The sequence below is a fragment of the Mesoplodon mirus genome, assembly GCF_964341445.2.
Source record: "Mesoplodon mirus genome assembly, chromosome: X".
Lineage (NCBI taxonomy): Eukaryota > Metazoa > Chordata > Mammalia > Artiodactyla > Ziphiidae > Mesoplodon > Mesoplodon mirus.
The window spans coordinates 55,291,355-55,317,271 of NC_138981.1; positions in this window are offsets into that span (position 1 = coordinate 55,291,355).

Genomic DNA, 25,917 nt, shown 5'->3' on the forward strand with positions numbered 1-25,917 from the left:
ACAAATGACTTTTGTCATGGTGTATTGAGTACCATTCCTTCTCTAGTTGAGACCTTGTTATTGAGCTAATCTTGTCTTGTTGACCCTCTCTTCTTTTAGAGTGAGATTTTTTCCCCTGAACACTCCTTTATCCTTTACAAAAATGTCCCTGGTAAGCTAACCATCTCCAGTAATGTCTGAATCTCAGTGATGAACCCAAGTTAGACTGAAACTGGGATCTGAGACTGCTAACTCTCCCTCAGTACCTATTCTCTCTTCTTTCTTTTTACTAATAGAATCATCCTTAGCTCCAGCTGAGTGAACAGGTATCCAGCTAAAGGTGGCATTTCCTAACCTCCTTATAGCTATGTATGGCAACTTAACTAACTTCTATCCAATGGGTTGCAAGTGGACACAATACATGCAACTTCCTGATCATCTTCTTAAAGATTAACCTATTTGTCACTAAATTTATCTTCTTGAAAGAAGAGAATATGGTGACCCAATTTAGTCATTCAGATTAATAAAATACTCCAAGGGATGGTGAATTAATTAAGGGAAAAGTCCCAACTGTTCTATCCCTACAAAACAGCTCACAGGACAGACTCATCCCACCCCCTTGACCTCTGGAGATTTCCTCTACATAAACCCAAGGATCCAATATGCGCCACCAGACTGAACCACTCATCTTTGGACAGTTACAGGAGATAGACTTCTGTCTTAATTAAGCCTCTGCATTAGGAGTCATTTTGTTTTAATAGCAACTTACTTATCTAACCTTAATTAATACATTTTTTTGGATGAGAGTATAACTTTATTTTATGCCCTTTATGTTTAGACAAAGCTTACATTGCCCACCTAAAGGCAACACTTAACAGAATCCAAGGAAATGGGAGAGGTAATGGCAAAAGGGAAAACTTCTGCAAAGGTCAAGGTGGTGAATGTATGAACTTTCCCTCTGGGCAGTTTCCTAGGGATGGGTCAAGTGGAACCTGAATCCATGATTTCTTCTTTCTGCCCTAGACATTTCAAAATCAATCAGAGTTGGCCAGAATTCTGTATCCCATGTGTCACTGACAGTCTTTCAACACAGTCATTCTACAATAGGTTGGCATTGAGAGCCTTGAGAGATAAAAAGTGAAATAGAATTACTCCTTTCTCCATACCCAGTAATTCCTTGCACAAGAAAAGTAGTTATATGAAAACAATATAGAGTAGTGTTTAAAAGCACAAAGTCTGCAGCCAGGGTGTCTGGGTTAGAATGCTTACTCTTGCATATTACAGCTCTGTGACCTTGGAAAATTACTTCTCTTACCTGAGTTTCTCTATCTGCAAAATGGACATAATGATGGTATTTAGCTCATAGATTTATTAAGTTAATCCACTTAAAGTTTGTAGAACTATACTCAATATTATTGTATTATTCTATTATACTGACTGACGTAGCCCTGGGTCCCACAGCTTACAAGCCTTTTCCCTGAAATATCCATTGCCTCCATATACAACACTGCACCAACCCTTTAGGCTCATGGGAATAAGAAATGAGGATCATTCCTCAAAAGTTTAAGTATTCCTCTTAGGCTGAGTTGTACCTTGAATGTTCTAACCACTTCTGGTACAAAACCCAGGAAATAATTTAGTTTGGGGGATGGAGGCATATCTTCTTCTATCCTTATGATTTTGTGTTGATCCAGAACTATAGAGTTGAGGGGGCTGAATGAATTGATCCATAAATTCAATCTACCAGTATTATTATTCTGCTTATTTACAAAATGCTCAATTGCAAAAAGGATTTTAGTCAGTTTATAAGAAAATACACCTTGTTGTAAAGCAATTATACTCCAATAAAGTTGTTAAAAAATGAAAAAAAACCCACAGCTAAAACCACTATTTATTATGATAATAAAAGGAAGAGAGGATGGGGCTAGTGAAAAGGGAGAAAAGAGGAAACTTATTATAGGAGAAACTTTGGTATAGCTCTGATCATCCTAACAGCCAAGGCAAAGAGATAATAAGACAAGATATGGGACATTTTACTAATCAAAGGAAAATATATTCCATAAGGAGAGGAAACATTTCTCCTCTGTGCAGATTTTTTTTTCAGTTTGTCACATTCAATAACATTACAGTGTCCTGAGTAGCAGTTTTATAAGTAATGCTGAAATTATCTATATATTACTATTTCTTTGGGATTTAAAAAATTATTAAAGGCAGAGTTAAATTCAATGTGAAATCTTATGGGGGTACAGAGCACACAGCTTTCTGGAGATACAAAAATAAAGGATTTGACAAATATTAAGTACCTACTGAGTGTCAAGCACATGGCTAGAAAGCATTATTTATTTTTCAAAAACAAAACATAAATTAGGTATCATTCCTAGTAAATAACTCGCTCAAGTATACTTTATTAATTTGTTCACTAAAATATTTATTGAGGAATTATCATATGCCAAGCATTATTCAAGGTGTTGGGAATACAGCTGGGAAAAAAATGCTAATCCCTGTGCTCATGTAGCCCACATTCTAGAGATGGTGGCACTGAATATCAAAAGATGACATTAAAAGGGGAGTCTGGGGTCAGAGATGAATAACCCATGGTGCAATGTGAAAGATATTGAAGTATGAATTTGTAGGTTTCATCTTATAAGCAGTGAGCTTTCCTTTTAGTGTTTAACTGAGAAAAACAGAATGTTTCTTCTTTTTACTTATGTTCTTTCTGAAAAAATTTAGAAGCTTCCTAAAAGAATTGTGCACAAACAATAATTGACATGAATTGTATTTTAACAATGATATAGCTTGGAGTGCTATTTAAAGAAATAAGGGCTTTGAAGTTTCATTAGGTCCCATTTGTTTATTTTTGTTTTTATTTCCATTTTTCTAGGAGGTGGGTCAAAAAGGATCTTGCTGTGATTAATGTCATAGAGTGTTCTGCCTATGTTTTCCTCTAAGAGATTAATAGTTTCTGGTCTTAAATTGCAAATGAAGCAACTGACAAAGAATTAATCTCCAAAATGTACAAGCAGCTCATACAGCTCAATAACAAAAAAACAAACAACCCAATCCAAAAATGGGTAGAAGACCTAAATAGACATTTATCCAAAGAAGATATACAGACTGCCAACAAACACATGAAAGAATGCTCAACATCATTAACCATTAGAGAAATGCAATTCAAAACTACAATGAGATATCATGTCACACCAGTCAGAATGTCCATCATCAAAAAATCTAAAAACAATAAATGCTGGAGAGGGTGTGGAGAAAAGGGAACACCCTTGCACTGCTGGTGTGAATATGAATTGGTACAGCCACTATGGAGAACAGTATGGAGGTTCCTTAAAAAACTACAAATAGAGCTACCATATGACCCAGCAATCCCACTACTGGGCATATACCCTGAGAAAACCATAATTCAAAATGAGTCATGTACCAAAATGTTCATTGCAGCTCTATTTACAATAGCCAGGAGATGGAAACAACCTAAGTGTCCATCATCGGATGAATGGATAAAGAAGATGTGGCACATATACACAATGGAATATTACTCAGCCATAAAAAGAAATGAAATTGAGCTATTTGTAATGAGGTGGATGAACCTAGAGTCTGTCATACAGAGTGAAGTAAGTCAAAAAGACAAAGACAAATACTATATGCTAGCACATATATGTGGAATTTAAGGGGGAAAATGTCATGAAGAACCTAGGGGTAAGACAGGAATAAAGACACAGACCTACTAGAGAATGGACTTGAGGATATGGGTAGGGAGATGGGTAAGCTGTGACAAAGTGAGAGAGTGGCATGGACATATATACACTACCAAAGGTAAAATAGATAGCTAGTGGGAAGCAGCCACATAGCCCAGGGAGATCAGATCGGTGGTTTTTGACCACCTAGAGGGGTGGGATGGGGGGGGTGGGAGGGAGGGAGCTGCAAGAGGGAAGGTAATGGGAACATATGTATATGTATAACTGATTCATTTTGTTATAAAAAGCAGAAACTAACACACCATTGTAAAGAAATTATACTCCAATAAAGATGTTAAAAAAAAAAAGAAAAGAAAGGAAATAAGGGTACTTAGCTACAGTTCAGTCTTCTTTTCAGTGGTCTTTGTGTAGTAACAATGTTCAGTCTTCTTTTCAGCAGTCTTTGTGTAGTAACAATTAAAGTTTAATTGTTTTTAAAATGCTATCTTTTTTCTTATTGCAAAGATAATATTTACTCATTATTGAAAAATGATGATACATTTATAGAAAATTAATTTGTTCTATAAGCCCCATCTCCACCCTAAAGAAATAATATAAACTGGTATGTATAATTTCAGATAATTTTAATGTAAAATGTATATACAGAAATGCATATGTGTATTTTCATTTTTTAAAGTGGACCCACAGTTCTCTGTGAGAACAAAAATTAATTAAACTTAAATCCTTCACTGACCTCTAGGCTCTTAGGAGCTCCTACTTACAACCTGGCATGTAGTAAGTACTCCATAACTGTTAAATAACTTAGAGATCACAGGATCTCCCTCAAGTCAAAATAAATGATCAAAAGTAAGTTGATAATAGTGATACATTTAAAAAGGAGTAGAACAAATATGTAAAGTGTCACAATCTAATAGCATAATCTTTGAAAAATGGTTCTAGAGAAAGACAGAGTAACAGACTACTTAAAGCCTTGGTGGAGAGAGAGAGAAGGTAAGTGAAAAATATCCTGAAAAATCTCAGTAATAAATTTCAATATAGATGTGAAAAAACAGAGGGGTTTGTGTAGGTACACTCCAAATCCCTTGAGAATGGACAACTATCTTTTGTTTCCCTCTATCTCAGTATCTCAGCAGAGCCCTGCCATTTTCATTTTGCATAACTGGAAGCAAAGATAGTGATGGGAAACAGAATGATCATAATTACTGAGATAATTAATCCCAGCAATATTTGAGGATTTAGAAGTTCTGAAGAGAAAAGAGAAAATAAATAGGACAAGATTATTCACAGGAGTGGACAGGCAAGGGAGACAATATGCAGGGAGAATGACAATTAAAGCCCCCTCACAATCCTGATCTAATAATGCCTAAGCATAACCGATGGCTTTCTCTTACCTTTTCCATCCACTTTTGGGGAGAATAGTGAACACGGTTGTTAGGGAGTGAGGGTAAGGTAGAGGAAATAACAGGACTGATTGTGTCTGTTGGAGACAAAGTCTCACATGGTCCACCCTGAATTAGGAACTGGTCCAGAGTGAAGTGGCACCCTCCATATATAGGAATAGAATGCACCATAACCTAGGTGGAGTGAACTCAGGTAGAGGGGATATATATCAAAATTACATAAGGGAAAACAGAGTCCAGTTTCTTGAATAAAGGCTGTTCACAAATGCAGCAAAGCTTTTCTACTCTACTTAAACTATCAGGCCACAGAAAAGCAAGTGAAACTAGCAATACCCAGTCATTAAATGAAAGTTCTGAGGAAAAACAGACTCAGATAAAATGGGGCAGAAGTCAAGGATTTACTCATATTATATCTGAGAAAATATAAGATTTTAATCAGGCCACACACTTTAAATATGTGCACAATCCAAAGAAATACATTGGCTGATGTGCAGAAACAGTACAGCCATACAAGGAAGGAAAGAAAGAAGTAAGAAAAAATGCTTCAAAATGATATGAAGAATCCATTCTTAGAGAAAACATGGAACAGAAACTGAAAGAAAAATTCTGTCAGTGTTTTGTCAAAGTGATTACATTGAATACTAATTCAATGAGGAAAGACATCAAAGACTAGATGATAAAAATAACTGAATGTGATGCAAATGAATATTGCAGAGCAAATTAAGAAAACTGAGGATCAAAGCAACAACATCATGAAGAAAAAGATAAATTAGAAACGAAATGTAAAAACAAAATGTATGGATGAAGATATAAAGGAAAAGAGGCTTGAAATAAACACAGTGAATGCAAAGTAAATGACAGAATCATTAACAAAATTAGAGAAAAGTTAGTGATGTAAGAGGATCAACAATGAGCTACAATAAGGAAAACTGTTGTCCCCAAGGTACAGATACCAGCAAATGAGATGAAAAAATAGAAAAATAAAAAATCAAAGACATAATAGATTTCCCAAAAAAAAATATTTGGTTTCATAGACCAAAAACCAGACGATATTTCAGGGAAAAAAGACAGACTTATAAACACCAATTCATATTCTGATAAAAAATTTAGAATTTCTGAATAAAAAATATTCTTCAGGCATTCAAACAGTAAAAACAAATTACAAAGAGCAAATGGTTAAGTCTGTAAACTATTAAAGGTAATCATCACAATAAATACAATAATAAAATTGAAGGTGGCAACACGGAAATTAAGAAGAAGTATAAACATCCAGTTAGGCTAAGTTTTAATATAGGGGGAAAAATAAACATTGTCTACAGTTGATAAATCAACAAAAAGAAGTTTATATGTATTACCTAAAGTTATGAATGGATATACCAGAAGAAATTTTAAAAAGACTGTTATTTAGAAAATTTAGTCTCCAAATAGCTGAAAGGAAAACACAAAAACATACAAGAAAAGATCACCTATTAGAATCTGAATATATATATATATATATATATATATATATATATATAATTGAATCACTTTGCTGTATACATGAAACTAACACAATATTGTAAATCAACTTTATTTCAGTTAAAAAACTGGTGATAAAAAAGAAAGCATTAAAAAGGAGAAAACAAAAAATACAATGATAGAAATAATGTAAAACATGTTCTATTAAAATACGCAAATGGAAAAATCTAAGAACCAAAATGACTCTCAGATAAATTTAACATGGATATTAGTCTTTATTATATTAAAGGAATACATCTAAAACAAAGTAATCCAGAAAAGGTGAAAGTAAAACAAACAAACAAAGAACTATGACATTCAAAAAAAAAAAAAGAAAAAGAAAAGGAGAGAGAGAGAGAGAGATAACTGGACTTTACAAGAATTGACCACAAGTATAGGCCACAAAAAAAATAAGAATAGGTACTGTATAGACCACATTTTTTTGGTCAAAATGCAATAAAGATAAAACATCATTTTAAAATGGAAAAAATACATAAATTAATTATTTTAAAATTAGTGAATTTAAAAACATAAAGTGAGCAGAATTGATAAATAAAACTGAGAGTTGGTTCCTGGAAAGAAAAATAGTGAAATTTATAAACTACTTTCAAAATTAATACTGGAGAGAAAGCACAAGCATGAAAAATTAGAAGTTTTAAAACATGATTAAAATTAAGCACACAGTAGATTTAAAAGACTTGTATAAAAATAGCACTTTACAATATTCTATGCCAATTACTTTGATAAAAAGAATGGAATGGATGATTTTTTTTGTTGGAAAATATAAGTTAACAAAATCAACACCAGAAAATATTACAAACTTAAGGAAGTCAAATATGGAAAAATTGAAAATTTATGTCTTGCCCTCAAAGAGCACCAAGCCCAGATAAGTAAAATTTGCAAACCTTTAAATAACAGACCATGTTGACCTGTTTAAACTTTTCCAGACATAGAGAAAGAAAGAAATGCTTCCAGATTCTATTAACTCAATCATCATAACACAAACACCAAAATATGGCATGCACAGCAATGACAAAGAAAGAGAGATTGAGAATGAGAATGAAGTGCAGTACACTTATGAATGATGCAAACATGTAAATAAACTATGGCTAATGAAGTGAAGGAGTATGTTAAACAAATCCAAAAAATATTTTAATATTGTGAAATCTATTAAAATAATTTATGATTAACTAATCAAGGAGATAAATGTGATTATCTCAATTAATGCCAAACAGACATTTGGCAAAAGCCAATATCCATTCCAGATTTAAGGCTGATTATTTTTTCTTTTCACTGAATAGTGTATAATACAGATACTTCCCTAATGATAAACATTTTCTTAGACTAAATGACATAATCTGCCTAAGGATGAAACACAGCGGCATTTTTACTAAAGTCAGTAATAATACAATGAGTCCGACCACAAAATATTTCTTAACATTGTTTTGTAAGTATAAGACAATTATATTTGACAAAAGGGAAAAATACTGAAGGCTCAATATTGAAAAGGATAAGTCAAAATTATACTCATTTGTAAATAAAATGACTATATGCTTAGAAAATCCAATAAGCTACTGAAAAAAGTTAAGAAAAGAGAACTCATTATGTTGCACAGTTACAAGAATAATACATTTAAAATTTTATAGGTTTTATATTTTGTAAAAAATTAGAAAAATTCAGAAAATTTAATGGTAGAAAAATCTACAAGAGCAAACAAAAATAAATACAATACCTTGAATCTATTTAACAAGAAATTTACAGGCTAAATATAAAGCCTGCTTTAAGACTAATCTGAGATATAAAAGGATAAAAGTAAATGGAAATAGATCCTAACAAGTTGCGAAGGGGAGAAGGGAGGATGGGGGAGATAGATGCTTCTTCTAGACGCTAGGGAATGCAGCTGGACCTGGATCCAAAGCAGGCTCTCCATATCGACTAGTCCTGGAGAACAATGCTTGGCTGGAGGACAGAGCCAAGCACAGAAGGCTGGCCACCTTGTGCCTTTGGATTGGAGAATTTAACACATTTAGATGTAAACTGTGTGGCTAAAAGGGTCTTGCTGCTACGGCTGGGTGTCAGTCCTGAGCCTCTGAAGTAAAAGAGTCAAGTTCAGGACATTGGACCACCAGAGACTTCCAGGCCCCATATAATATCAATTGGCAAAAACTCTCATAGAGATCTCTGTCTCAATGCTAAGACACAGATCCACTCAATGACCAACAATCTCCAGTACTGGACATCCCATGCCAAACAACTAGCAAGACAGGAACACAACAACACTCATTAGCAGAGAGGCTGCTGAAAAATCATAATAAGTTCACAGACACAGCAAAAGACAGCACCAGAAATGGTCCTGCCCACCACAAAGACAAGATCCAGCCTTATCCACCAGAACACAGGCACAGGTAATGTCCATCAGGAAACCTACACAAACCACTGAAACAACCTAACCCACTAGAGGCAGAAACCAAACAAAATGGGAACCACGAATGTGCAGGCTGCAAAAAGGAGACCCCAAACAAAATAAATTAAGCAAAATTAGAAGACAGAGAAATATGCACCAGATGAAGGAGCAAAGTAAAAACCCAGCAGACCAAACAAAAGAAGAGGAAATAGGCTGTCTGCCTGAAAAATATTTCAGATTAATGATAGTAAAGATGATCCCAAATCATGGAAACAGAATGAGAAAATACAAGAAACATTTAAAAAGGACCTTGAAGAACTAAAGAGCAAAGAAACAATAATAAACAACACAATAAATGAAATAAAATATTCTCTAGAAGGAATCAATAGCATAATAACTGAGGCAGAAGAATGGATAAATGACCTGCAACATAAAATAGTGGAAATAAATACCACAGAGAAGAATAAAGAAAAAATGAATGAAAATAATTGAAGACAGTCTTAGAGACCACTGGGACTACATCAAACACATCAACATTCGAATTATAAGGGTCCCAGAAGAAGAAGAGAAAAAGAAAGGGTCAGAAAATATCTGAAGAGAGTATAGTTGAAAACTTCCCAAATAAGGGAAAGGAAATAGTCAACCAAGTCCAGGAAGCACAGAGAGTCCCATACAGGATAAATCCAAGGAGAAACATGCTGAGACACATATTAATCAAACTATAAAATATTAAGTACAGAGAAAAAAATATTAAGTGCAACAAGGGAAAAGCAAAAAATAACATACAAGAGAATGCCCATAGGTTTAGAGCTGATCTTCCAGCAGAAACTCTGCAAGCCAGAAGGGAGTGGGAGGGCATATATAAAGTGATGAAAGCAAAAAACCTACAGACGAGATTAAACTACCAACAAGGATTTCATTCAGATTCGATGGAGACATTAAAAACTTTACAGACAAGCAAAAGTCAAGAGAATCCAGCACCAACAAACTAGCTTTACAAAAAATGCTAAAGAACTTCTCTAGGTAGGAAACATAAGAGAAGGAAAAGACCTACAATAACAAACCCAAAACAATTAAGAAAATGGTAATGGGCAAAAGGAATAAATGTTCCAAACAAAAGACATAGACTGGCTGAATAGATACAAAAACAAGACCCATATATATGCTGTCTAAAAGAGAACCACTTCAGACCTAGCGACACATACAGACTGAAAGTGACGGGATGGAAAAAGATATTCCATGCAAATGGAAATCAAAAGAAAGCTGGAGTACCAATTCTCATATCAGACAAAATAGACTTTAAACCAAAGACTATTACAAGAGGCAAAGATGAACACTACATAATGATCAAGGGATTAATCCAAGAAAAAGATATAGCAATTGTAAATATTTATGCACCCAAAATAGGAGCACCTCAATATATAAGGCAAATGCTAACAAACATAAGACGGGAAAACATCAGTAACAAAATAATAGGGGACTTAAAACCACACTTTCACCAAAGGACAAAATATCCAAAATGAAAATAAATAAGGAAACACAAGCTTTGAATGACACATTACACAAGATGGACCTAATTCATATTTATAGGACATTCCAACAAAAAACTAGAGAATACACTTTCTTTTCAAGTGCTCCTTGAACAACTTACAGGATAGGTCATACCTTGGATTACAAATCAAGCCTGAGTAAATTTAAGAAAATTGAAATTGTATCAAGTATATTTTCTGACCACAACACTATGAGACTTGATAACAAATAAAGAAAAAAATAAAAAATGTAAAAAAATGTAAAAACATATGGAGGCTAAATAATACACTAATAAATAACCAAGAGATCACTGAAGAAGTCAAAGAGGAAATTAAAAAAAAATACCTAGAAACAAATGACAGTGAAAACACGATGACCCAAATCCTATGTGATGCAGCAAAAACAGTTCTAAGAGGGAAGATTATAGCAATAAAATCCTACCTCAAGAAACAAGAAACATCTCAATTAAACAACCTAAGCTTATACCTAAAGCAATTAGAGAAAGAAGAACATAAAAATACACAAAGTTAGGAGAAGGAAAGAAATCATAAAAAACAGATTATAAATAAATAAAAAAGAAATGAAGGAAACAATAGCAAAGATCAATAAATCTAAAAGCTGCCTGTTTGAGATGCTAAACAAAATTGATAAATCATTAGCCAGACTCATCAAAAAACAAGGGAAAATATACAAATTAACAGAATTAGAAATGAAAAGAGGCAAGTAACAATTGAAAGTGCAAAAGTACAAAGGATCATGAAAGATTACTACAAGCAACTGTATGCCAATAAAATGGACAACCTGGAATAAATGGACAAATTCTGAGAACAGCACAACATCCAGAGCCTGAACCAGGAAGAAACAGAAAATATAAAGAGACAAATCACAAGCATTGAAATTGAAACTGTGATTAAAAATCTTCCAATAAACAAACGCCCAGGACCAGATGGCTTCACAGGGGAATTCTATAAAACATAAAGAGAAGAGCGAACACCTGTTCTTCCTAAACTCTTCCAAAATACAGCAGAAGGAAGAACACCTGCCAACTCATTCTATGAGGCCACCATCACCCGAATACCAAAACCGGACAAAGATATCAGAAAAAAAAAAAGAAAGAAAAGAAAACTAGAGACCAATATCACTGATGAACATAGATGCAAAAATCCGCAACAAAATACTAGCAAACATAATCCAACAACACATTAAACAGATCATACACCATGTTTAAGTGAGGTTTGTTCCAGGAATGCAAGGATTATTTGATATATAAAAATCAAACAATGTGATGCATCATATTAACAAACTGAAGAATAAAAGAAATACGATCATCTCAATAGATGCAGAAAAAGCTTCCAACAAAATTCAACACCTATTTATGAAAAAAAAAACCTTCAGAAAGTAAGCATAGAGTGAACTTACCTCAATATGATAAAGGTCATATGTGACAAACCCACAACCAACATCGTTCTCAATGATGAAAAACAGAAACAATTTCCTCTAAGATCAGGAAAAAGACAAGGTTGTCCACTCTCACCATTATTATTCAACATAGTTTTGAAAGTTTTAGCCACAGCAATCAAGAAGAAAAGAAAAAAAAGGAATCCAAATCACAAAAGGATATGTAAAGTTGTCACTGTTTGCAGATGACATGATACAATATATAGAGAATCCTAAAGAGGCTATGAAAAATCTACTAGAAGTAATCAATGAATTTGGCAAAGTAGCAGGATAGAAAATTAATGCACAGAAATATCTTGCATTCCTATACACTGAGGAAAAATATGAAAGAGAAATTAAGGAAACACTCCCATTTACCACTGGAACAAAAAGAATAAAATATCTAGGATTAACCTACCTAAGGAGACAAAAGACCTGCATGCAGAAAACTATAAGACACTGATGAAAGAAACTACAGATGATACAAACAGATGGAGAGAAATACAATGTTCTTGGATTGGAAGAATCATCATTGTGAAAATGACTGTACTACCCAAAGCAATCTACAGATTCAATGCAATCCCTATCAAACTACCAATGGCATTTTTCACAGAACTAGAACAAAAAATTGTATATTTGTAAGGAATGACAAAAGATCCCCAATAGCCAAAGCAATCTTGAGAAACAAACTGGAGCTGGAGGAATCAGGTTCCCTGACTTCAGACTATACTACAAAGCTACAGAAATCAAGACAGTATGATTCAGGCACAAAAACAGAAATATAGATCAATGGAACAAGATAGAAAGCCCAGAGATAAATCCACACACGTATGGTCACCTTATTTTTGTTAAAAAAGGCAAGAATACAGAATGGAGAAAAGACAGCCTCTTTAATAAGTGGTGCTGGGAAAACTACACAGCTACATGTAAAAGAATGAAATTAGAACATTCCCTAACACCATACACAAAAATAAACTCAAAATGGATTAAAGACCTAAATGTAAAGCCAGACACTATAAAACTCTTAGAGGAAAACATAGGCCAAACACTCTATGACATATATCACAGCAAGATTCTTTTTGACCCACCTCCTAGAGAAATGTAAATAAAAACAAAAGTAAACAAATGGGACCTAATGAAACTTAAAAGCTTTTGCACAGCATTGGAAACCATAAATGAGGCAAAATGACCACCATCAGAATGGGAGAAAATATTTTCAAATGAAGAAACTGACAAAGGATTGATCTCCAAAATATACAAGCAGTTCATGCAGCTCAATATCAAAAACATCAAGCAACCCAATCCATAAATGTGCAGAAGACGTAAATAGACATTTCTCCAAAGAAATTATACAGATTGCCAACAAACACATGAAAGAGTGCTGAACATCACTAATCAATAGAGAAATGCAAGTCAAAACTAAAGCTAGGTATCTCCTCACACCAGTCAGAATGGCCATCATCAAAATATCTACAAATGATAAATGCTAGAGTGGGTGTGGAGAAAAGGGAATCCTCTTGCACTGTTGGTGAGAATGTAGATTGGTACAGTTCCTATGGAAGTTCCTTTAAAAACTGAAAGTAGGACTACTATATGACCCAGAAATCCCACTACTGTGCATATACCCTGAGAAAACCATAATTCAAAAAGAGTCATGTACCAAAATGTTCATTGCAGCTCTATTTACAATAGCCAGGACATGGAAGCAACCTAAGTGTCCATTGACAGATGAATGGTAAAGAAGATTTGGCACATATATACAATGGAATATTACTCAGCTATAAAAAGAAATGACAGTGAGTTGTTTGTAGTGAGGTGGATGGACCTTGAGTCTGTTATACAGAGTGAAGTAAGTCAGAAAGAAAAAAACAAATACAGTGTGCTAACACATATACATGGAATCAATCAATCAATACATGGGTCTGAAGAACCTAGGGGCAGGACAGGAATAAAGATGCAGACATGCAGACATAGGGAATGGACTTGAGGACACAGGGAAGGGGAAGGTTAAGCTGGCATGAAGTGAGAGATTGGCATGGGCATATATACACTTCCTAATGTAAAATAGATAGCTAGTGGGAAATAGCCACATAGCACAGGGAGATCAGCTCAGTGCTTTTTGACCACCTAAAGGGGTGGGATAGGGAGAGTCAGAGGTAGACGCAAGAGGGAGCAGATATGGGGATATATGTATATGTAGAAATGATTCACTTTGTTATAAACAGATACTAACACACCATAGTAAAGCAATTATCCTCCAGTAAAGATGTTAAAATAAAAGGAAAAAATATTATGCAGATTACTCCAGCTAGATATTTAAATATATTAGGAAGATAAAATATTTGAAATGCTTTGAAACTGAGGAGGAGATATGCAGAGAGAAAAAATAATTAAACAGAATAGAGTCCATAAGTGGACACAAATACACTAAAGAATGTAGTGAATTTTAAAAGCATTTTTTTTCAAAGCAATCAAGCAAATGTACTATGCAACAAATAGTATTGGTACAAATAGCTAGCTATTTTTAAAAAATAAAATGGAATTCTTCCTAATTTCTTGTACCCCCTCAAAAATCACTGATGAATTTTTCATAAAATATAAATTTTATTTTGAAAAAAAGATGAAATAATAACTCAGGCTCTGTAGAAAGTAAGCATCACGCTCATAAGTAACCAGTGGGTGAAAGAAGAAATCACAAGGAAAGTTAGAAAATATTTAGTATGAATTAAAACAAAAACACAGCATACCAAAATGAAGAATACAGGTAAAGTCATCCTTATAAACAAAATTATATTTGTAACTACATATATTTTAAAAAGCTCGTCCTCAAATCAATAATCCTACCTCCCAACTTAAGAAACTGGAAGAAGAGGAAACTGAACCCAAAATAAGTAGAAGGGAGGAAATAATCAATATGAAAGTGGAAATAAATGAAAAATAGAAAAGCAATATAAAAATCAATTAAACCAAATGCTGGTTCTTTGATGACAAATCAAGAAAACTGACATACTAAACAACACAGAAAGAGAAGATACAAATTACAAAAATAATGAATGGATAAAGGGACATCACTATAGCCCTTACAAAAATAAAAAGTATTATAAAGGAATACTATGAACAACTGCATGCCAACAAATTAGATAAATTAAATGGGATGGGTGAAAACCTACAAATACCAGAAAATACAACAACAACAAAAAAAACCTACTGAAATTGTCAAAAGAATTGATTTAAATTGAATAGATCTATAACAAGTAGTGCTTGAATTAATAATGAAATGAATAAATAATCAAATATATCAACCATTACACTAATACTTCAATAATTCTTCCAAAATTAGAAAAACAGGGACAAGCTCCAACTCATTCTATGAGGCCAGTAATACAATGATACCATAATCAGGGAAAAAAATCACACAAATGAAATCTGCACATGAATATCCCTTATGAATATAGATGCAAAAAATGCTCAACAAATACTAGCAAGCTGAATTCAGCAACATATCAGGAATAAAGAAGTAGACATAGAAAATGGACTTGAGGACATGGGGTGGGAGCGGGAACCTGGGACAAAGTGAGAATAGCATCAACATATATACACTATTGAATGTAAAATAGTTAGCTAGTGGGAAATACAGCATAGCACAGGGAGATCAGCTTGGTGCTTTGCGATGACCTAGAGGGGTGGGATAGGGAGGATAGGAGGGAGGTTCGAAAGGGAGGGGATATGAGGACATATGTATGCATATGGCTGATTCACTTTGGTATACAACAGAAACTAGCACAGTATTGTGAAGCAGTTATACTCCAATAAAGACCTATTAAAAATATAATAATAAAATAAAAGATAGCATACTATGACCAATATTTGTTTAATAATCAAAAATCAATAAAATAAATGTTAAAATATCATATTAATAGAATAAAGGACAAAACCATATGATTACCTCAATAGACAGAGAAAAGGCATTTGACAAAATCCAACCTGATAAAAAAACACTTATATAACTAGGAATAGAAGGGAACTTCCTGAACCTGATAAAGGGCATCTACAAAAAACCCAGTTAACATCATATTAAACACTGAAAGACAGAATCTTTTCAATGTAAATCAGAAACAAGACAAGGATGTCTGCTCTCACCACTTTTATGCAACGTCAAACTATAAGTTCTAGCCAAGACAATTAGTCAAGTTGAAGAAATAAAAGGCAACCAGATTGGAAAGGAAGAGGAAAACAATCTCTATTCACAAGTGACATAGTCTTGTATATATAAAATCCTAAGGAACAAACTAAAATGTTTAGAAATAATGAGAATTTAATTAAGCTTGTAGAATACAAGTTCAACAAAAATCAATTTTATTATCAATGAAACTACTGAAAAGCAAATGGAGAAAGCAATTCTACTTAAAATAACATAAAAAGAAATAAACACTTAGGAATGAATTTTGCAAAAAAGTGAAAGAATAACATATTGAACACTACAAAAATTTGAAAAAAAGTAAAGAAGATATCAATAAATGTAAAGATATTTCATATCATGGGCCAGAAAACAATATAACTAAGATGGCAATAATCTGTAATTTAATCTACATATTCAGTGAAATCTCTATCAAAATACTACAAATTGATAAGCTAATCCTAAAATTCATATGGACCCTAAATAGCCAAAACAATCTTGAAAAAGAAGGACAAAATTGGTGGACTCTTTTACAATTTCAAATCTGACTTTAAGGCTAATCAAGGAAGTGTGGTACTGTCATAAGGATAGTCACACAAATCAATGGAATATAATTGAGTTCAGAAACAAGCCTTTATATTTGTGGTCAACTGATTTTTAACAAGGGTGCCAAGACTATTCAATGGGGAAAGAAAAGTCTCTTCAACAAATGGTAACTGTCACAGTTGGATATCCACATGCAAAAGAATGCCATTGAAACCTTTTCTCAAACCATACTCAAAAATTAACATAAAATGTATCATAGACCCAAAGATAAGAACTAATATGATAAAGTTCTTATGAGTAAATCTTCATGAATTTGGGCTAGGCAATGCTTTCTTAGATATGACACTAAAAGCAAAAGTGACAAAAGAAAAAATAAATGAACTGGACTTTATCAAGCTAAAAACATGTGTGTCAAAGGATACCATCAGAGAATGAAAATACAACCCACAAAATGGGAGAAAATATTTGAAAATCATACATCTAATAAGAGAGTAGTATTAAGGATATAGAAAGAATTCTCACAACTCAACAATTAAAAAAAATACAAATAATCCAATGAAAAATGAGCATGGAATTTGAATAGACATTTCTCCAAAGAAGATACAAATAAATGGCTTAGAAGCCCATGAAAAGATGCTCAACATCATTAGTCATTAGGGGAATGCTAATTAAAACCACAAGAATATACCACTTCACACCCACTAGAATGACTACAATCAAAAAGACATTCAGTAACAACAAGGGTTGGTAAGGATATGGAAAAATTGGAATCCTCATACTTTCCTGATGGAAATGTAAAATGTTGCAGCAACATCAGAAAACAGTTTGGCAAATCATGAAAATGTTAAATCTGGAGTTACCATATGGCCCAACAATTTAATTCCTAGGTGAATGAAACCTAAGAGAACTGTAAGCATACATCCATACAAGAACTTGTGCACACATTTTCATAGCAGCATTACTAATAATATTGAAAAAGTGGAAGCAACCAAAATATCTATCAAATGCTGAATGCATAAAATGTGTGGTATGTCCATGCAATCGAATATAATGCAGCAAATAATGGAGTACTGATACATGCAACAACATGGATTTATCTTGAAAATGCTATGCTAAGTGAAATAAGGCAGTCACAAAATGCCACATATATTATGATTCAATTTATATGAAATGTCCAGAATAGGCAAGTACTTAGAGACAGACGGTAGATTAGTTTTTGCTTAAGTCTGGGGTAGGGAATGGGGAATGAATCCTAGTGGATATGACACTTCTTTTTAGGGGAATAAAATGTGCTAAAATTAGATAGTGATGATGATTGCACAACACTGTACCAGTAAATGCCAGTTAGACAATTTAATGCATGTCAGTGTCAATCTATAACAAATTAGAAAATAATATTCATTATATTATTTTATTCAATGAAATGTATAAAATCTTTATGAAGCCAAAAACCTAAGGAATACAAAGTAGAAAAATCAATGGTGAAACATATCCTGAGTCTAGAAGGAAGGATATTTATCTTGTCAAATATCTCTGTTTTATCACTACAAATAGTTGTTTTTTTTTAAATAAAATAATTCATTTAGATGACAGAGTTCATTGCAGTATGAAAAAATAATCTACTGTTTCTAATGATGGATCATGTTTCGTTTGAGAGCCCAGGAATTTGATGCAATAGTTAATAAATAGGTATATTCTGTACCTAAATTATATTCTATAATAAATAGAATGAATCGTGTCATCAGACATCATTATTATGCAGTGTGTGGTATCATTTTTGTGTGAAGATATCTGGTAATAGCAGTTTAAGATGGAGGAAAAATAACGAGCTCAAAGGGAGTCCTGGTTGGCTCCAAAGACTCAAGAAGCTCACTCAAATTCTAGCTTGTGACTAAGAGGTTATGCTCAGACACCAAGGTTGTCAGCGTCATAATTTCTTTGCTTATTTTTCTGTGTACATATCAATAATCTTCCCTAAACTATCTACCAGTGATATTAAAACTCTTTTGATGATTTACTTGCCCTCTACGCCCAATGAACAACTGCCTTTTATCTTAAAGCTATTATTCTGGGAATTGAATTTCTGTTCATTCTGCATTTGATTCGAACTTCCCTCTGTCCAATGCCTTACCATTTTCCTCTTTCTTAGTGCCTTACCTAGGTTTAGGTAGACAATATTACCCAGTTGAAAGAAAAAATGAATATTAGGTAATTTTTTAGAATCTTCATGTCAAAAAATTATTTGGTACTACTCTCACATTTGATTACTGGGTACAGAATTATAGATTAGAAATAATATTTCCTCAAAATATTATTCTATTGTCTTCCAGCTTCCAGTATTGCTGCTAAAAAGTCTGTTTCTTGACATGTCTATGTCCTTGAAATTTCTTCTCTCTGGAAACTCACAATTTTCTGTTTCGCATTTCTGAAATTTCATATTTATCTAAGTTTTCAGCTTCTAAAATTTGTTGTCAGCTTTCCCCTGCTACTATCTTTTCTCCTCTTCTTATTTTATATTTGTGGTTATGTTTGCTTTATTCATTTGATTTCATTTTAGTAAAGTGAAGAAAGACATAGCTGCTATATTGAAAGTCTCATTACTTTGTAAAATGTAACAAAAATTGAAACACACATAAGCAACTTCTGGTGACACTTTTGAAATTAAGAAATAAATAATAAATTCTCCATGTACTTAGGCAACATAAGAAAGTCATCTATGAAGGAATAAAAATCAAAATATTCTTATACTTTTATGCAATATTAAATGCCAGAAAACAATAAAACAATGTCGATAGAGGTTTGTTTTTTTTTTACATCTTTATTGGAGTATAATTGCTTTACAGTGGTGTGTTAGTTTCTGCTTTATAACAAAGTGAATCAGTTATACATATACATATATCCCCATATCTCTTCCCTCTTGCATCTCCTTCTCTCCTGCCCTCCCGATCCCACCCCTCTAGGTAGTCACAAAACAGAGAGCTGATCTCCCTGTGCTATATGGCTCCTTCCCACCAGGTATCTATTTTACGTTTGGTAGTGGATATATGTCTATGCCACTCTCTCCCTTTGTCCCAGCTTACCCTTCCCCCTCTCCGTATCCTCAAGTCCATTCTCTAGTAGGTCTGCGTCTTTATTCCCATCTTGCCCGTAGGTTCTTCATGACCATTTTTTGTTTGTTTGTTTTTTAGATTCCATATATATGTGTTAGCATAAGGTATTTGTGTTTCACTTTTTGACTTATTTCACTCTGTATGACAGAGTCTAGGTCCATCCACCTAACTACAAATAACTCAGTTTCATTTCTAAAATTTACAAGAAGATCATGCAACTCAATATCTATAGAGTTTTGAGGAAAAGTTTTCAACTCAAGAATTCCATATGCATGAAAGTTGTTGTTATGCACAGAGTACAATTAAATATATACAAGAAATATTTCACTCATGAATATTTCCTTTTTTAATAAAATTAACTATAATTTTATATCAACCAATATCCCATCAGTGTTCACATTCCCCTGGTTTAACAGTAGAGTTTTATTTTAATTTATTTTTATTTTACTTTATTTATTTAGGTTTTTAAATTAAAAAAAAACTTTTATTGGAGGATAGTTAATTTACAATGTTGTGCTACGTTTTGCTGTACTGCAAAGTGAATCAGTTATACATATACATACATCGATTCTTTTTTTAGATTCTTTTCCCATATAGGTCATTACAGAGTACTGAGCAGTGTTCCCTGGGCTGTACAGTAGGTCCTTATTAGTTATCTATTTTATATAGAGTAGTGTGAACATATCAATACCAATCTCTCAATTTATCACTCCCACCTTTCCCGCAGGTAACTATAAGATTATTTTCTATATCTGTGACTCTATTTCTGTTTTTAAATAAATTAATTTGTACCATTTTTTTAGATTCTACATATAAGCAATATCATATGATATTTGCCCTTCTCTGTCTGACTTATTTCACTCGGTATGACAGTCTCTAGGTCCATCCATACTGTAGCAAATGGCATTATTTAATTATTTTTATGGCTGAGTAATATTCCAGTGTATAAATATACCACATCTTCTTTATCCATTTCTCTGTGGATGGGCATTTAGCTTACTACTATGTCCTAGTTATTTTAAATACTGCTGCAATGAATTTTAGGGTGCATATATATTTTCGAACTGTGATTTTCTCCAGATACATGCCCCGGAGTGGGATTGCAGGATCATATGGTAGTTTTATTTTTATTTTTTTAAGGAGCATCCGTACTGTTCTCCATAGTGGCTGTATCAATTTACATTCCCACCAACAGTGCATTAGGTCTTGTTTTTCTCCACACCCTCTCCAGCAGTTACTGTTTGTAGATTTTTTGATGATGGCCATTCTGACCATTGTGAGGTGATAACTCATTGTTGTTTTGATTTGTATTTATCTAATAATTAGTGATGTTGAACATCCTTTAATGTGTTTGTTGGCAATCTGTATGTCTTCTTTGGAGAAATGTCTATTTATGTCTTCTGCCCATTTTGGATTGGGTTGTTTGTGCTTTGGATATTGACCTGCATGAGCTTCATGTAAATATTGGAGATTAATGCTTTTTCAGTTGCTTCATTTGCAAATATTTTCTCCATTCTGAGGGTTGTCTTTTTGTCTTGTTTATGGTTTCCTTTGCTGTGCAAAAGCTTTGAAGTTTCATTAGGTCCCATTTGTTTATTTTTGTTTTTATTTCCATTTCTCTAGGAGGTGGGTCAAAAAGGATCTTGCTGTGATTTATGTCATAGAGTGTTCTGCCTATGTTTTCCTCTAAGAGTTTGAGAGTTTCTGGCCTTACATTTAGGTCTTTAATCCATTTTGAGCTTATTTTTGTGTATGGTGTTAGGGAGTGTTCTAATTTCATTCTTTTTTTTTTTACACATTTATTGGAGTATAATTGCTTCACAATGGTGTGTTAGTTTCTGCTATATAACAAAGTGAATCAGTTATACATACACATATGTTCCCATATCCCTTCCCTCTTGCATCTCCCTCCCTCCGACCCTCCCTATGCCACCCATCCAGGCGGTCACAAAGCACCGAGCTGATCTCCCTGTGCTATGCGGCTGCTTCCCACTAGCTATCTACCTTGCGTTTGGTAGTGTATATATGTCAATGCCTCTTTCTTGCTTTGCCACAGCTTACCCTTCCCCGTCCCCATATCCTCAAGTCCATTCTTAAGTAGGTCTGTGTCTTTATTCCTGTTTTACCCTAGGTTCTTCATGATTTTTTTTTCCCTTAAATTCCAAATATATGTGTTAGCATACGGTATTTCTCTTTCTCTTTTTGACTTACCTCAGTCTGTATGACAGACTCTAGGCCTATCCACCTCATTACAAATAGCTCAGCTTCGTTTCTTTTTATGGCTGAGAAATATTCCATTGTATATATGTGCTACTTCTTCTTTATCCATTCATCCAATGATGGACACTTTGGTTGTTTCCATCTCCGGGCTATTGTCAATAGAGCTGCAATGAACATTTTGGCACATGTCTCTTTTTGAATTATGGTTTTCTCAGGGTATATGCCCAGTAGTGAGATTGCTGCATCATATGGTAGTTCTATTTGTAGTTTTTTAAGGAACCTCCCTACTGTTCTCCATAGTGGCTCTATCAATTCACATTTCCCCCAGCAGTGCAAGAGTGTTCTCTTTTCTCCACACCCTCTCCAGCATTTATTGTTTCTAGATTTTTTGGTGATGGCTATTCTGACTGGTGTGAGACAATATCTCATTGTAGTTTTGATTTGCATTTCTCTAATGATTAATGATGTTTACCATGTAGCTGTCCAGTTTTCCCAGCACCACTTATTGAAGAGGCTGTCTTTTCTCCATTCTGTATTCTTGCCTCCTTTATCAAAAATAAGGTGACCATATATGTGTGGGTTTATCTCTCAGCTTTCTATCCTATTCCGTTGATCTATATCTCTGTTTTTGTGCCAGTACCATACTGTCTTGATCACTGTAGCTTTATAGTATAGTCTGAAGTCAGGGAGCCTGATTCCACCAGCTCCATTTTTCTTTCACAAGATTGCTTTGGCTATTCGGTGTCTTTTTTGTTTCCATACAAATTGTGAAAATTTTTGTTCTAGTTCTGTGAAAAATGCCAGTGGTAGTTTGATAGGTATTGCATTGAATCTGTAGATTGCTTTAGGTAGTATAGTCATTTTGAAAATACAATTTTTTTCCAATTTAAGATCATGGTATATCTCTCCAAATATTTGTGTCATCTTTGATTTCTTTCATCAGTATCTTATAGTTTTCTGAGTACAGGTATTTTGACTCCTTAGATAGGTTTATTCCTAGGTATTTTATTCTTTTTGATGCAATGCTAAATGCGATTGCTTCCTTAATTTCTCTTTTTGATTTTTGTTGTTAGTTAATAGGAATTCAAGAGATTTCTGTTTATTAATTTTGCATCCTGCAACTTTACCAAATTCATTGATAAGCTCTAGTAGTTTTCTGGTAACATCTTTAGGGTTTTCTATGTATACTATCATGTCATCTGCAAACAGGACAGTTTTACTTCTTCGTTTCTAATCTGGATTCCTTTTATTTCTTTAATTCTGATTGCAATGCCTAGGTCTTCCAAAACTATGTTGAATAAAAGTGGTGAGAGTGCACATCCTTGTCTTGTTCATGATCTTAGAGGAAATGCTTTCAGTTTTTCACTGTTGAGAATGATGTTAGCTGTGCTTTTGTCATATATGGCCCTTATTATGTTGAGGTAAGTTCTCTCTAAACCCATTTTCTGGAGTGTTTTTTATCACAAATTGGTGTTGAATTTTCTCAAAATCATTTGCATCTATTGAAATGATCACATGATTCTTATTCTTCAGTTTGTTATTGTGGTTATGACATTGATTGATTTGCCTATATTGAAAAATCCTTGCATCCCTCAGATAATTCCCACCTGATCATGATGTATGATCTTTTAATGGGTTTTTGGATTCTGTTTGCTATTATTTTGTTGAGGATTTTTGCTTCTATGTTCATCAGTGATATCGGCTGGTAATTTTCTTATTTGTGATATTTTGTCTGGTTTTGGTATCTGGGTGATGGTGGCCTTGTAAAATGAGCTTGGGAATGTTCCTTCCTTTGCAATTTTTTGGAAGAGTTTCAGAAGGATAGATGTTAACTCTTCTCTAAAACTTGAAAGAATTTTCCTGTGAATCCATCTGGTCCTGAACTTTTGTTTGTTGGAAATTTTTAAATTACAGTTTCATTTTCAGTATTTGTGATTGGTCTGTTCATATTTTCTCTTTCTTCCTGATTCAGTCTTGGAAGGTTGCACCTTTCTAAGAATTTGTCAGTTACTTCCAGGTTGTCCATTTTATGGGCGAATAGTTACTTGTAGTAGTCTCTTAGGATCCTTTGTGTTTCTCTGTTTTCAGTTGTAACTTCTCCATTTTCATTTCTAATGCCATTGATTTGAGTCCTCTCCCCCTTTTGTTTGTTAAGTCTAGCCTAAGGTTTCTCAATTTGGTTATCTTCTCAAAGAAACAGCTTTTAGTTTCATGATCATTCTCATTTATCTCTTTGTCTTTATTTCATTTATTTCTGCTCTGATGTTTATGCTTTTTTTCCTTCTACTAAGTTTAGTTTGTTGTTGTTCTTCTTCTTTCTCTAATTGCTTTCGGTATAATGTTAGGTTGTTTATTTGAGATTTCTCTTGTTTCCTGAGGTAAGATTTTATTTCTATAAACTTCCCTCTTAAAACTGCTTTTGCTGTCACCTATAGGTTTTGGATTGTTGTGTTTTCCTTGTCATTTTCCTCTAGGTATTTTTTTATTTCCTCTTTGATATCTTCAGTGATCCATTGATTATTTAGTAGCATATTATTTAGCTTCCATGTGTTTGTGTTTTTTACAGTTTTTTCCCACTAAAATTGATTCTAATCTCATAGCATTTTGGTAGAAAAAAGATGCTTGATATGATTTCAATTTTCTTAAATTTACCAAGGCTTGATTTGTGGCCCAAGATGTGTTCTATCCTGTAACATGTTCCATGTGCACTTGAGAAGAAAATATATTCTGCTGCTTTCGGATGGAATGTCCTAAAAATATTAATTAAGTCTATTTGGCCTAATGTGTCATTTAAGGTTTGTGTTTCCTTATTGATTTTATGTCTGGTTCATCTGTTCATTGGTTTAAGTGGTCTGTTAAAGTTCCCCACTATTATTTTCTACTGTCAATTTCCCCTTTTATGGCTGTGAGCATTTGCCTTATATATTGAGGTGCTCCTATGTTGGGTTCATATATATTTACAATTGTTATATATTCTTCTTGCATTGTTCCCTTGATAGTTATGCAATGTCCTTCCTTGTCTCTTGTAACAGTCTTTATTTTAAAGTCTACTTTATCTCATACAAGTATTGCTACTTCAGCTTTCTTTTTGTTGCCATTTGCATAGAATACCTTTTTCCATCTCATAATTTTCAGACTGTAAGTGTCCCTAGATCTGAAGATGGTCTCTTGTGGACAGCATATATATGTGTCCTGTTTTTTTTATTTTTTTTTAATTTTTTTTTAATCCATTCCTTTGGTTGGAGCATTACTCCATTTACATTTAAGGTAATTATATTTATGTTGGAGTATGTTCTTTTTTTGGAGTATTTAATCCATTTACATTTAAGGTAATTATCTATATGTGTGTTCCACTGACATTTTCTTAATTGTTTTTTCTTTTTTTTTTTGCAAGATGCAGGCCTCTCACTGTTGTGGCCTCTCCCATTGCAGAGCACAGGCTCCGGATGCGCAGGCTCAGCAGCCATTGCTCACGGGCCTAGCCGCTCCGCGGCATGTGGGATCTTCCCAGACCGAGGCACGAACCCGTGTCCTCTGCATCAGCAGGCCGACTGTCAACCACTGCGCCACCAGGGAAGCCCTGGGTTTATTTTTGTAGGGATTTTTTTCCCCCTTCCTCTATTGTTCTTGTCTCTTGTGATTTGATAACTATCTTTGGTGTTGTGTTTGGGTTTGGGTTGCTTTTTCTTTTATGTGTGTGTATCTATTGTAGTTTTTTTTTTTTTTTTTGCTGTTCGCATGAGTTTAAGATATAGCAGTCTATATGTGTACAAGGTTCTTTTATGTTGCCTGTCTCTTTCCCACCTAGAGAAGTTCCTTTAGCATTTGTTGTAAAGCTGGTTTGGTGGTGCTGAATTCTCTTAGTTTTTCCTTGTCTGAAAAACTTTTGATTTCTCCATCAAATAAGAATGAG